The sequence below is a fragment of the Coregonus clupeaformis genome, unplaced genomic scaffold (assembly GCF_020615455.1).
Source record: "Coregonus clupeaformis isolate EN_2021a unplaced genomic scaffold, ASM2061545v1 scaf3148, whole genome shotgun sequence".
Taxonomy (NCBI): domain Eukaryota; kingdom Metazoa; phylum Chordata; class Actinopteri; order Salmoniformes; family Salmonidae; genus Coregonus; species Coregonus clupeaformis.
Window position 1 is genome coordinate 1 of NW_025536602.1, and position 12470 is coordinate 12470.

General features: G+C 50.7%; 1 pseudogene; it reads left to right on the top strand.

The window, feature by feature from the left end:
* The first annotated feature begins 1746 nt into the window (after positions 1–1746).
* Positions 1747–12470, top strand: part of LOC123489666 — a 49246-nt pseudogene continuing 38522 nt past the window's right edge.

Consider the following 12470-nt stretch of genomic DNA (forward strand, 5'->3'; position numbering starts at 1 on the left):
TGTCATGAGCCCTCCCACTCCACCGGTTACCACCTTAATGTGTTTCCCACTATCTTCCACTCTGCTCATCTCTCTCTCTACTCAGCCCAATCTCAGCTCCACCTGTCCCTGCTCTGCCCCGGCTCTAATTACTCTGACAGCTGCGCCTGCATTACCCACTAACCTCTCCCAGTATTTAAAGTCCTGTCTTTCAGCTTGTGATCGCCTGCAAAGCCACACCGAACGTGGTGGCTCACCCCTGTTTTGTGACCCCGGACCTGCCTGATTTTGGAACTCTGCCCCAGGAAAACCAGACCCGCTTTGCACATTTAGAATCTGACTATCCTCGACCCCGGTAACTCTGACCAGCCTTCTGCCTTGACAACGTATGTGGATTTCCCTTGAACTGTACTCTGCTTGTTATCGCCAGGTCTCCCCCAGGACTCTCGGGACCACCAACCACCGCGCCATCGAGACTGCCACTGGGGGACAGACCCAGCACATTGGAGATAACACCCTGGAGCCTTATCACCACTTCCCCTAAGTTTTAATAAACTTGGTGTGAGAATTGTGGTCTTGTGCCTGTCTGAACCGTGACAGCACGAGTCTGACCATCATGGACTCAGCGCACACTTCCCCCGACATGGAAACCGAAGAACCTGCAGCAACCCACCGCCATGCTACGCCTGGAACACACTGGAGAGAGAGCGAAGCCGCATGAGCGGCGCGACATCACTCTCTGCTTCAGGTGGCCACCAACAGCATCAATTCAGCAGCACCAGCAGCAGTCCCCAGCAGCAGCAACAACAACTCGCCAGGATCATCCAACTCCTCAACAACCTTGCTCACTTAGGCCAGTCTGCCCACCAGCCCTGCCTCCCTGGTAACTGCCCCGGCATTGCAGCGCTGCCCGGGAACCCAAGATTGGAAACCCCGAGGGTAACGGCGATTTACAGTGGCAGTCCTGACTAGCTGCCGACTTAGTCTCTTGCAGCCAAGGACCTCGCCACGGAGGGGGCTAGGGTGGGTATGCCATCACTCACCTGACGGGCCGAGCTCGACTTGGGGAACAGCAGAGCGAACGAAACCCCGCAGTGCAACCTTCGACCGTTTGCTGAGGAGATGTGAAGGTTGACCGGATTCACCAGACCGCAGAGGCGCCTCGTGAACCGCTCAGTATTCGACAAGGCAGACGTAAGTCGCAGACCATTCCATCGACTCCTCCGAACCCCGGCAAGACGTAAGTTTTGGAACACACCATCGTGGTGGACGCGTTTTTCCAATGGCTGGACTATATCAAGGACGAGTTGGTCTCCCATGAACCGCCTTCCACTCTTGATGAAGCCATCGCACGACTGTCCGGATCGACAGAAGGATACAGACCGTGCCGTGAGAGAGGGGGCGCCAAGGTCCACCAACTACCGGTATTCGGAGAGATCCGACTGGGCTCCTGTCAGCTACTGCCACTCACCCAAGTCAGCTTGATCAGTCTGAGCCTATGGAGATTGGGCGAGCCTCTCTCACTCCTGCAGAGCGCCAGCTGCGCTTCACCTCAAACCTCTGCCTCTATTGTGGAGGTGATGGACATCGTGGTGGTAACCTGCCCTTTGGAAAAGCCGAAGCTCACCGGGCATAGGGGGAGTCCGGTTGAGCTCAATGACCATCCAGTCCTCCGACCGCAAACCCTTGCTTGCAAGTTCACTCCCGCCTCTCGACTCAACTCACACCCTGGCTGCCCTGGCGGATTCTGGCGACCAAGCCAGCATAATGGACATCGAGCTGGTACGTCAACTGGGACTCGGAGAACCTCCGTTTGACACCTCCTATTCCTGCCCGGGCACTGGACGGACCACTTACTGGATCCCGGTCACTCATGTCAGGCCCGGTCTTCCGATGGGTCTGTCCGGAAACCATCAAGAAACTATCCAGTTTCACCTGCTCCCCTCTCCAGGCCAATCCTCATCCTGGGTTACCCATGGCATCCGGCGGTACAACCTCAGCTGCGACTGGGTGACCGGGGTGATCAGGGGAGTGGGGAGAGGACTGCCACCGAACCTGCCTGCTTGCTGCCGCACTTTTCACTTTCCTCGGCCAGTACCTACTAACTCCGGCTCCTGACCTCCCATGTCCCAGAATGCTACCATGGTCTCAGAGAAGTGTTCTAACAAAGCAAGAGCCACATCTCTGCCCCCCTCACCGACCGTACGACTGTGCCATCGACCTCCTCCCTGGAACAGCCCCTCCAAGGGGTCAGTCTTTATTCGTTGTCTGCTCCTGAAAGAAGGTCCATGGAGGACTACATCAATGACTCTCTGTCCACAGGATTGATCCGTTCATCTTCATCTCCGGCTGGTGCTGGCTTCTTCTTTGTGGGGAAGAGGGACGGATCTCTTCGCCCCTGCATCGACTACAGGGGACTCAACGACATCACAGTGAAAAAACCGTTACCCTCTCCCTCTGCTCACCTCTGCTTTTGAGTTGCTCCAGGGAGCCACTGTTTTTACTAAGTTGGATCTCAGAAACGCTACCACCTAGTGCGGATCCGGGAGGGAGATGAATGGAAGACCGCATTCAATACACCAACAGGCCACTACGAGTATCTGGTTATGCCTTTGGCCTCACCAATGCTCCTGCTGTGTTCCAGGCTCTAGTGAATGATGTACTACGGGACATGTTAAACAAGTTTGTCTTCGTTTACCTGGATGACATCTTAATCTACTCCAGAAACCTGTCTGAACACACCCGCCATGTCCAGCAAGTCCTTCATCGTCTTCTGGAGAATTCCCTCTACGCCAAGGCAGAGAAATGTGAGTTTCACGTCAAGACAGTGGCCTTCTGGGGTACATAGTGGCAGAGGGAAGTATCCAAATGGATCCTGCCAAAGTATCAGCAGTCACTTCATGGCCAGTTCCGGAGAACAGAAAGAAGCTGCAACAGTTTCTGGGGTTTGCTAACTTCTATAGAAAGTTTATCCGGAACTACAGTACCGTTGCTGCCCCTCTCACTGCTCTAACCAGCACCAAGCAACCCCCTTCACCTGGACCCCAGCAGCCGACAAGGCCTTCAGTACCCTCAAGGTAAGGTTCACCTCCGCTCCCATCCTCCAGATGCCTGACGTGGACCGGCAATTCATTGTGGAGGTGGACGCCTCGGATGTGGGAGTTGGTGCTGTGATTTCTCAGTGGGCTGCGGAGGATAGGAAGCTCCATCCCTGTGCCTTTTTCTCACGTCGGTTGTCCCCCTCTGAGTGCAATTATCGACATAGGGAACCGAGAGCTGCTGGCTGTGAAGCTTGCCTTGGAGGAGTGGCGTCACTGGCTGGAGGGGTCCACCATTCCATTTCTCGTTTGGACCGATCATAAGAACTTGGAGTACATCCGTACGGCCAAACGGTTGAACTCCAGGCAGTCCCGCTGGGCCCTGTTCTTCACCAGGTTTAATTTCACTCTGTCATACCGGCCTGGATCACGCAACTACCAAGCCAGACGCCCTCTTCCGTCAATTCCAGAAGGATGACAACCCCTCCAAGGATCCTGTGTCGATTCTGCCAAGTCCCTGCATCGTAGCAGCTCTGACCTGGGCTGTTGAGGAACAGGTGCTGGAAGCTCTCCGTAACCAGCCCGGTCCCAGCACTTGCCCAGCTGACCGCCTTTTGTCCCCGAAAACTTAAGGTCCCAGGTCGTTCAGTGGGGACATGACTCCCGCCTAGCTTGTCACCCTGGCTCCACCCGCACTTACAACCTGCTCGCCCAGAGGTTCTGGTGGCCCGCTCTGAGAAAGGATGTACGGGAATTCGTCCAAGCCTGCCCCATCTGCAACCAACACAAGTCGTCCTGCCAGCCCCCAGCCGGATTGCTGCAGCCCTGCCTGTGCCCAGACGTCCCTGGTCTCACATCGCCCTTGACTTTGTCTACGGGCTGCCCCTTCTAGGGGCAAGACCGGTATTCTCACCATAGTTGACCGATTCAGCAAGATGGCACACTTCATTCCCCTCCCCAAGCTCCCAACCGCCAAGGAGACCGCCCAGGTGGTCCTGGAACACGTCTTCCGGATCCACGGACTGCCAAAGGATGTAGTTTCTGACCGTGGTCCACAATTCTCCTCCGCTTTTTGGAAGGGAGTTCTGTCACCTGCTGGGAGCCACAGTCAGTCTGACTTCCGGATTCCATCCCCAATCCAATGGGCAGTCAGAGCGGGCAAATCAGGAGCTCGAGAAGGCACTGCGATGCATGACTTCACGCAACCCCCCACTCCTGGTCGCAGCAATTGACATGGGTGGAGTACGCACACAATTCTCTGACCTGCTCTGCCATCGGTATGTCCCCTTTCCAATGTGTTTATGGATACCAGCCTCCTCTATTTGCCAGTCAGGAAGGGGAGGTTACTTTGCCCATCTGCACTTGCGTTTGCCCGTCGATGTCGCCGCACCTGGTCACAGGCCCGAGCCACACTTCTCAGATCCGTTGCCAGCTACACTACCGGGGCCAACCGTCGGAGAATCCCTGCTCCCACCTACCATGTTGGTCAAAGGGTGTGGTTGTCGTCAAGGAACCTGCCACTCAGGGTGGAGTCGCAGAAGTTGGCACCTCGGTTCATTGGCCCATTCCCTATCATAAGAGTGATTAGCCCAACTGCTGTCCGGCTCCAACTGCCTAATTCCATGAGGGTGCACCCCACTTTCCATGTGTCTAAGATTAAGCCCATTCATGAGAGTCCGCTGGTCCCTGCTGCGCCTTGTCCTCCTCCTCCACAGCTCGTCGATGGTGGTCTGGTTTACACCGTCCGCCGCCTGCTTCGGTCCAGACGGAGGGGTAGGGGTCTCCAGTACCTCATTGACTGGGAGGGCTATGGACCTGAGGAGAGGACCTGGGTGCCAGCTAGTCGGATTGTGGATAGGACTCTCATCACCGCCTTCCACCAACGGCATCCTGATCAACCTGCAATCCGTAGAGGCCGGCCCCAGAGGGATCCCTAACCGTCCTGCCCGCCTCGGCTTCCTGTCCTGTGCCTGATCCTGTCTCGGGACCTGTCCCATCTCCCGACCACGGCCCTCCGGCTTCCTCCGAGGATGAGGGCGTTCGCTCGGACCGTTCGGAGGAGTTCTAGCCCTCCTCGGCTCCCCTCCTCCCGCCCGGCGTGGTGTTGCTCTTGGGACTTCTGGGGCCGTCCCTTGGGGGTTCTGTCATGAGCCCTCTCACTCCACCGGGTTACCACCTTAATGTGTTTCCACTATCTTCCACTCTGCTCATCTCTCTCTCTCTCTACTCAGCCTAACTAGCTCCACCTGTCCCTGCTCTGCCTCGGCTCTAATTACTCTGCCAGCTGCGCTGCATTACCCACTAACCTCTCCCAGTATTTAAAGTCCTGTCTTTCAGCTCTCCTTTGTCAGATCGTCTGCAAAGCTCACACCCCGGAACCTGTGTGCTCGCGCTCTGGCTCACCCTTGTTTTGTGACCCCGGACCTGCCTGATTCTGGATACTCTTCTGCCCCAGGAAAACCAGACCTGCTTTCTGCCATTACGACTCCTGACTACTCTTCGACCCCCGGTAACTCTGACCAGCCTTCTGCCTTGCTACAACGTATGTGGATTTCCCTTGAACTGTACTTCTGCCTTGTTTCATCCGCCCAACCGTTGTGTCTGCTGTTTCCTTCCCCCAGGACTTCGGGACCACCAACCACCGGCGTCATCGGACGCATCGCTGCCACTGGGGGGGGGCACAGACCCAGCACATTGGACGGGATAACACCTGGAGCCTTCACTCACTCCCTACTTCCCTTTTCCCTTAAGTTTTAATAAACTCTCTGGTGTGACGCAATTGTGGTCCTCTTGTCGTCTGTCTGAACCGTGACAGCGTTAGGATTTCCCTTCACTGGAACTAAGGGGCCTAGCCCGAACCATGAAAAACAGCCCCAAATCATTATTCCTCCTCAACCAAACTTTACAGTTGGCACTATGCATTGAGGCAGGTAGCGTTCTCCTGGCATCCGCCAAACCCAGATTAGTCCGTCAGACTGCCAGATGGTGATGCGTGATTCATCACTCCAGAAAAAGTTTTTCCACTGCTCCAGAGTCCAATGGCGGCGAGCTTTACATCACTCCAGCTGACGCTTGGCATTGCGCATGGGGATCTTAGGCTTGTGTGTGGCTGCTTGCCCAGGGAAACCCATTTCATGAAGCTCCCGACTAACAGTTCTTGTGCTGACGTTACTTCCAGAGTCAGTTTGGAAATCGGTAGTGATTGTTGCAACCGAGGACAGATGATTTTTACGCGCTACACGCTTCAGCACTCGCGGCCCCATTCTGTGAGCTTGTGTGGCCTACCATTTCGCGGCTGAGACATTGTTGCTCCTAGATGTTTCTACTTCACAATAATAGTACTTACAGTTGACCGGGGCAGCTCTAGCAGGGCAGAAATTTGACGAACTGACTTGTTGGAAAGGTGGCATTCTATGACGGTGCCACGTTGAAAGTCACTGAGCTCTTCAGTACGGGCCATTCTACAGCCAATGTTTGTCTATGGAGATTGCATGGCTGTGTGCTCAATTTCATACACCTGTCAGCAACGGGTATGGCTGAAATAGCCGAATCCACTAATCTGAAGGGGTTTCCACATACTTCTGTATATATAGTGTATAATTAAGCAATAAGGCCCAAGTGGGTGTGGGATATGGCCAATATACCACGGCAAAGGGCTGTTCTTAAGCTCGACGCAATGCGGAGTACCTGGACACAGCCCTTAGCCATGGTATATTGGCCATGAATCACAAACCCCCGAGGTGCCTTATTGCAATTATAAACTGGTTACCAATGTAATTAGAGCAGTAAAAATAAATCTTTTTTCATATACGTGATGTACCACGGCTGTCAGCCAATAAGCATTCAGGGCTCGAACCACCCATTTTATAATCCACGATTAGTATGACTGCCGCCTCTTCTACTATTGGTACTATCACTACCGCATATCATCTGCTGCAGTGTTTCAACTCCAGTCCTCGCAGTACCCAACAGCACATTTTGTTGTCACCCCCGGACAAACTCATCTGATTCAATTCATTGAGGGCTTGATGATTAGCTGACAACCCGAATCAGGTGTGCTCGTCCGGGCTACAACAAAAATGTCTAATGTTGGGGGTACTCAAGGACTGGAGTTGGGAAACACTGCTCTAATGTATATACTGTATGTATAGACTGTATGTACTACTTTTACATCCATGACTATATGACCTGCAATTTAGGACAATTATAAAAAAATTCAGCTAACATGCTAACAATATACCTTAGGTAGGCAGGGGGTTAACTGCATAAATATACTGTACATACTGCAATCCTGAGCCAGTGATGTCTGATCCACTCCTGGTTATTCAGTACAGTACAGTAGGCTACAGCCGTAGAGGTCAGTTTATGTAGAGATAAAGCTATACCTGGAGGAATGCCAATCTTAGCTCATCTGTAATAGAGATCGTAGGGTGAATAAGAAACAGTTTTCATTTTCCTAAATGTTCTTACAGGGGTTTCGTTACCTCTACATTTTGGCATCACTGTCATTGAAGGTTACGCAAGGTTAGGTAATGCATTGTTTCATATGTATTGTTCCCTCCATTCCAGTCTTTTTTTAAATTTATTTTTTAGGGGGGAGATCAGCTTTAATATTGCAGACAGATTGTAACTTCCATCAATGTAATTGTCTGCATCAGTTCCAATCCCCCATATGTTTGTTTATTCTCGCAAATATATATACACTGCTCAAAAAATTAAAGGGAACACTAAAATAACACATCCTAGATCTGAATGAATGAAATAATCTTATTAAATACTTTTTTCTTTACATAGTTGAATGTGCTGACAACAAAATCACACAAAAATGATCAATGGAAATCTAATTTATCAACCCATGGAGGTCTGGATTTGGAGTCACCCTCAAAATTAAAGTGGAAAACCACACTACAGGCTGATCCAACTTTGATGTAATGTCCAAAACAAGTCAAAATGAGGCTCAGTAGTGTGTGTGGCCTCCACGTGCCTGTATGACCTCCCTACAACGCCTGGGCATGCTCCTGATGAGGTGGCGGATGGTCTCCTGAGGGATCTCCTCCCAGACCTGGACTAAAGCATCCGCCAACTCCTGGACAGTCTGTGGTGCAATGTGGCGTTGGTGGATGGAGCGAGACATGATGTCCCAGATGTGCTCAATTGGATTCAGGTCTGGGGAACGGGCGGGCCAGTCCATCGCATCAATGCCTTCCTCTTGCAGGAACTGCTGACACACTCCAGCCACATGAGGTCTAGCATTGTCTTGCATTAGGAGGAACCCAGGGCCAACCGCACCAGCATATGGTCTCACAAGGGGTCTGAGGATCTCATCTCGGTACCTAATGGCAGTCAGGCTACCTCTGGCGAGCACATGGAGGGCTGTGCGGCCCCCCAAAGAAATGCCACCCCACACCATGACTGACCCACTGTCAAACCGGTCATGCTGGAGGATGTTGCAGGCAGCAGAACGTTCTCACGGCGTCTCCGAGACTCTGTCACGTCTGTCACGTGCTCAGTGTGAACCTGCTTTCATCTGTGAAGAGCACAGGGCGCCAGTGGCGAATTTGCCAATCTTGGTGTTCTCTGGCAAATGCCAAACGTCCTGCACGGTGTAAGCACAACCCCCACCTGTGACGTCGGGCCCTCATACCACCCTCATGGAGTCTGCTTCTGACCGCTTGAGCAGACACATGCACATTTGTGGCCTGCTGGAGGTCATTTTGCAGGGCTCTGGCAGTGCTCCTCCTGCTCCTCCTTGCACAAAGGCGGAGGTAGCAGTCCTGCTGCTGGGTTGTTGCCCTCCTACGGCCTCCTCCACGCTCTCCTGATGTACTGGCCTGTCTCCTGGTAGCGCCTCCATGCTCTGGACCCTACGCTGACAGACACAGCAAACCTTCTTGCCACAGCTTGCATTGATGTGCCATCCTGGATGAGCTGCACTACCTGAGCCACTTGTGTGGGTTGTAGACTCCGGTCTCATGCTACCACTAGAGGAAAGCACCGCCAGCATTCAAAAGGGACCAAAACATCAGCCAGGAAGCATAGGAACTGAGAAGTGGTCTGTGGTCACCACCTGCAAAACCAGTCCTTTATTGGGGGTGTCTTGCTAATTGCCTATAATTTCCTCCTGTTGTCTATTCCATTTGCACAACAGCATGTGAAATGTATTGTCAATCAGTGTTGCTTCCTAAGTGGACAGTTTGATTTCACAGAAGTGTGATTGACTTGGAGATACATTGTGTTGTTTAAGTGTTCCTTTATTTTTTTTGAGCAGTGTATATACAGTTTAAGTCAGAAGATTACATACACTTAGGTTGAGTCATTAAAACTCATTTTTCAACCACTCCACACATTTCTTGTTAACAAGCTATAGTTTTGGCAAGTCGGTTAGGACATCTACTTTGTGCATGACACAAGTAATTTTTCCAACAATTGTTTACAGACAGATTATTTCACTTATAATTCACTGTATCACATTTACATTTACGTCATTTAGAAGACGCTCTTATCCAGAGCGACTTACATTATTTTATTTTATTTTCATACCCCCTGTGGGAATCGAACCCACAACCCTGGCGTTGCCCAAACGCCATGCTCTATCAACTGAGCTACTTCCATGCCGCCCATTCCCTCCCCTACCCTGGACGACGCATGGGCCAATTGCGCGCCGCCCATGGGTCTCCCGGTCACGGCCGCTACGACAGAGCCTGGATTCGAACCAGGATCACCAGGTGGCACAGCCTTAGACCACTGCGCCACTCAGGAGACACAATTCCAGTGGTCAGAAGTTTACAAACACTAAGTTGACTGTGCCTTTAAACAGCTTGGAAAATTCCAGAAAATTATGTCATGGCTTTAGAAGCTTCTGATAGGCTAATTGACACAATTTGAGTCAATTGGAGGTGTACCTGTGGATGTATTTCAAGGCCTACCTTCGAACTCAGTGGCTCTTTGCTTGACATCATGGGAAAATCAAAAGAAATCAGCCAAGACCGCAGAAAGAAAATTGTAGACCTCCACAAGTCTGGTTCATCCTTGGGAGCCATTTCCAAACTCCTGAAGGTACCCACGTTCATCTGTACAAACAATAGTATGCAAGTATAAACACCATGGGACCACACAGCCGTCATACCGCTCAGGAAGGAGACGCGTTCTGTCTCCTAGAGATGAATGTACTTTTGTGCGAAAAGTGCAAATCAATCCCCAGAACAACAGCAAAGGACCTTGTGAAGATGCTGGAGGAAACAGGTACAAAAGTATCTATATCCACAGTAAAAACAAGTCCTATATCAACATAACCTGAAAGGCCGCTCAGCAAGGAAGAAGCCACTGCTCCAAAACTGCCATAAAAGCCAGACTATGGTTTGCAACTGCACATGGGGACAAAGATCGTACTTTTTGGAGAAATGTCCTCTGGTCTGATGAAACAAAAATAGAACTGTTTGGCCATAATTACCATCGTTATATTTGTAGGAAAAAGGGGAAGACTTGCAAGCTGAAGAACACCATCACAACCGTGAAGCACGGGGGTGGCAGCATCATGCTGTGGGGGTGCTTTGCTGCAGGAGGGACTGGTGCACTTCACAAATTAGATGGCATCATGAGGAAGGAAAATTATGTGGATATATTGAAGCAACATCTCAAGACATCAGTCAGGAAGTTAAAGCTTGGTCGCAAATGGGTCTTCCAAATGGACAATGACCCCAAGCATACTTCCAAAGTTGTGGCAAAAATGGCTTAAGGACAACAAAGTCAAGGTATTGGAGTGGCCATCACAAAGCCCTGACCTCAATCCTATAGAAAATGTGTGGGCAGAACTGAAAAGCGTGTGCGAGCAAGGAGGCCTACAAACCTGACTCAGTTACACCAGCTCTGTCAGGAGGAATGGGCCAAAATTCACCCAACTTATTGTGGGAAGCTTGTGGAAGACTACCCGAAATGTTTGACCCAGGTTAAACAATTTAAAGGCAATGCTACCAAATACTAATTGAGTGTATGTAAACATCTGACCCACTGGGAATGTGATGAAAGAAATAAAAGCTGAAATAAATCATTCTCTCTACAATTATTCTGACATTTCACATTCTTAAAATAAAGTGGTGATCCTAAATGACCTAAGACAGGGAATTTTTACTTTAAATGTCACGGATTTTGAAAAACTGAGTTTAAATGTATTTGGCTAAGGTGTATGTGTCACGCCCTGACTCTGGGGACTCTTATTTGTTGAGCCAGGGTGTGATTTTCTATGTTTGTGATCTAGGTTTTCTAGATCTATGTTGGCCGGTGTGGTTCCCAATCAGAGGCAGCTGTCGCTCGTTGTCTCTGATTGGGGACCATACTTAGCAGCCTATTGGCACTAGTGGGTTGTGGGATCTTGTTCTGTGAAAGGTATGTTGCTTGTGTCTACCTTGGACTTCACGTTTCGTTTAGTTTGTTGTTTTGTCGTTGTGTTTATTCGGTTCAAATAAACATGTATGCATATCACGCTGCGCCTTGGTCTGACCCGTTCATCAACGATCGTGACAGTATGTAAACGACTTGAACTGTACATACTGTGATGTCACGAGAGGCTGTGTCCTGGAGGGACGTTACATCCCCCTGAGGTGGCTGCAAACCCAGACAGCTATGGCTCCATCTGCTGGTATGGTCGGGAACTCCACCCCTCTATGGCCAATCTTCCCACGCAGCTGAAACAAATGAGGAGCTGATGAGCTGAAGGTTTGTTGAAGGGAAGAGACACGGTCTCCAACCTGGGCTCTCTGGAGGACAAGAGTGCTGCCACGTCCACTTCCATGAGGAATATAAGGATTTGGAGATACTTACCTTTGGGAAATACTCACCTTCGGATATATGCACCTGTGGGAAATACGTGTGGGACATTTGGAAGGACGTTTTTGCTGGGTTGGCCACTAGCTGCAACGTGGAATACAGTAAGACTGGGGAAAAGTTATTTGAGCGAGGGAGAGTTATGATTTTGGATGTGGAAGAGACATCCCTGAACTGTTAACCCTTAAAGAGCCACCAGAGAACAGAATTGTGTTATACTTTCGTTAGTTTCCCAAGACCTTTAATAAAATCCTTGTTTTGGTTGAACCTGGTCTCCTTGCACTACTTGAGCAATCCCGCTGAAAGCTGTGTAGCCTCTCGTGACATCACAGGTGGTGGAGAATACAGGCACGCTCAAGCGTTAATAGTGCATGTCAGAGGAGGATACCGAAGGTTTGATCACCCAGTTTTCCAAGTTGGCCGTAGGCTCCCCGCCGACTGAAATGGAGGACATATTGAAAGCCCTTGTTGCTGGCCAGCAAGCCCAGATGCAAGCAAACGTGGCTCTCTTGGAGGAGCAAAAGAAAGCCAACCTTCTGAAGGCAGAGGAAATTGCAGTTGCAGAGGCAGAGGGTGGTCCAAAATACCCGCCCAATAAAGGCAAGTGACTTTATATCTAAGATGGGAGCTACC